The sequence below is a fragment of the Pinus tabuliformis genome, chromosome X, assembly GCF_031772625.1.
Source record: "Pinus tabuliformis cultivar Carrire ecotype Pingquan chromosome X, CPIR1, whole genome shotgun sequence".
In the NCBI taxonomy this organism is placed as follows: domain Eukaryota; kingdom Viridiplantae; phylum Streptophyta; class Pinopsida; order Pinales; family Pinaceae; genus Pinus; species Pinus tabuliformis.
This window is the reverse complement of record NC_142308.1, coordinates 511943498-511946175: the sequence shown is the minus strand read 5'-3', so window position 1 is coordinate 511946175 and position 2678 is coordinate 511943498. Positions and strand designations below refer to the sequence as shown.

The 2678-nt window shown below is 34.2% G+C and overlaps 1 pseudogene; it reads right to left on the bottom strand.

The window, feature by feature from the left end:
- Positions 1–1512: 1512 nt before the first annotated feature.
- LOC149140923 (ferredoxin-thioredoxin reductase catalytic chain, chloroplastic pseudogene) lies at positions 1513–2144 on the bottom strand (annotated as a pseudogene).
- Between the last annotated feature and the right edge of the window lie 534 nt (positions 2145–2678).

Here is a 2678-nt window from a genome sequence, read left to right as displayed (position 1 = left end):
CGTTAATTATTTAGCAAAAGAAAAAGACACCTACATTTCTATCTTATTCGGAGTTCATTATTTTGGAAAAAAGAAAGAAACCTATGTGTTCATCTAAAACATGGAGAAGAGGTAAACCGTGTTAGATTGTCTCTTTTTCTTTCACAATACACACCAATAACCACTCTTTTTCGCTTGCCAAGATTATTTAGCATCAAAAAATATCTGACAATGGAAGATGGGCAAATATTGTGTCATACACAATGATTGGAAAATATTGTGTCATACCCAATGAAAAAAAGGATGGGAAGGAAACAAATAGATGTGGCAGATCCATGGGTGAAAAAGAAAAGTCATAAATACTAAACATATTGCAGATTTTTATAATTGCTTGCAAACTTGGCATAGATGCCTAATCTATGCATCATGAATAAGAGATTTGGATAGGTTATAATTCTGAGGAGAGGAGATAGATCACATATCAAACCAAATTTGATATGAAACCTTATTGGTTAACCTTAGTCTGGTTTTTGTTGAGAAGGAATACTATGGTTTTTGTTGAGAAGGAATACCATGAAGATGGTTAGAAATAATAAAAAAATGTAATCTAATCAACGTTTATGGATTGATTATTCATTTATATCTTAGTCAGAGTTAATTATTAAAAAAACAAAAGAAAGAAAGAAAGACGTTTATGGATTGATTATTCATTTATATCTTAGTCGGAGTTAATTATTCCAAAAAAACAAAAGAAAGAAAGAAAGAGGAACCTACATGTTCATTGAGAAGAAACGGTTGAGTTGGATTCTTCACTTTTTCTTCTGCCATATTTGATACATGCACCCACGCACTAGTAAATTTGATACATGCACTCGGAAGCGACTACTATAATATTTGGGACTATAAAGTAAACGTCCTTTGCATATAAAAATGAACTATAACATTTGAGACTATAAAGTAAACGTCCTTTGCATATAAAAATGAAAGTGGATTTGTGAAAATGTAAAATGACGGAAAATATATAAGATGGATTTATGAAATATTAAAAAGGGACTTAGTAGAATTATATACTACACATTATAAATACCAAAATTTATTTGAAAATAAAAATGACAACTCATCCTTAAGGGATAGATCTAGTCATAATTCAATAATAAAAGTCATCTCCAATGTAGCGTAATCTGCAACAAGGTCGCCCCAATTGCGGTGTTGTTTTCATGGAGGATAATCTCAAATGTAGCCACCCAGTTTGTAATATTTCTGATGTTGTTTTCATTGAGGATTTACCTCAAATCCAGACGTCAAGATTGCAATAATCCCAATTTTGTAATTTGGGTATTTAAAAACTGCACGATGGTTTATGAATCGAAATAGATTATCAGAATTACGATTTAAATCATAAATTGATCAAATTAAAAAAAATGGTTTTTGAATCGAAATAGATTATCAAAATTGCAATTTAAACCATAAGTTGATCAAATTAAAATTTTTTTTGTGATACATGCACCCATGTGGATTTTTCTTATTCCAGAAACTGAAATATAGACAATCGTTTGCCTTAATGTACCCAACGATCTATACATCTACAACTGCTATTGCACAGAACATTCTTGAAATCCAATAAGCTTACATAATAACTTAGAACCAATATCTATTGTATGAGCTTCAATAATAACAACGAATATAGCTTTCTGCGACTTAGAACTTTGCTGTCAAATCCTTAATCTCCTCCGAAGAGATCGTCTGTTCTTTTCCAGCAAAATCATTATCAGTTGTCAGGAAAAGCATACAATGGCACTCCTTCCTTTCTCGCATAGGTACACATGGACAATTCCAAAATCCTTGTTCTGCCTCTGCACCTTTATCATCATAATGCCTGCAAGGACATAAAGGTGCGCCTAAGGTATCTTTATGTTCTGCCAAACCCTTAATAACAACAGAAGTAACTGCTTTATCAACACAAAAGTATGTGTCTGACCAGCGAGCATATTGTTCAGAAAATTTCCTCATTATTTCAACAGATTTGTCAGAAGGTTCCACTTTAGCTCGGACTCGCATCGGGTATTTGGATTGAGTCCTGGCATTTGCGGACGACTTGAGTGAGGCGACACTCAGATTTGAAATGGAAGTGTTGATAACACTCGTCGCCATTTTGTTCTCCACGACAAATCCCCATGTGGATTCTTCACTTTTTCTTCTGCCAGCAGATGGGGCGGTTCTGAGAATCGCCCCATCTGCTACGAATTGCCCCAAACAATGCCTACTGGGAATCCAATACGATATTAAGCGGATTTCAGAATAGGAGTTCCTCTTCGTGAGGTAAAATTTATATATAGATATGAGTCAATAAGAATTATGGTAGCCGATTCATCCATGAAATGGGGACGAGCTAATTAATTTTCTTTGACAAAACTGCAGGTTGGCATGCAAAGAGATCAAGATTGGCGGCCAAAACACAAAGTTGGTATGTAATACTCATATGCTATTACATTCATACGGTCACTAATCTCCTCATTCCTTTAATTATGTTTTAGCGTTTGCGGTTGTTGTTAACATTGGGTAACTTTGCATGTGTGTGCAGATAATGTTGGAATCATTCCTTATTATTCTATGTGGAACAAAGCTCTGGTACATCTTACTCATTCATGGTGGATTCTTCGGAGGGAATTATTGTTGTTATGAGGACACCTACATCGCCA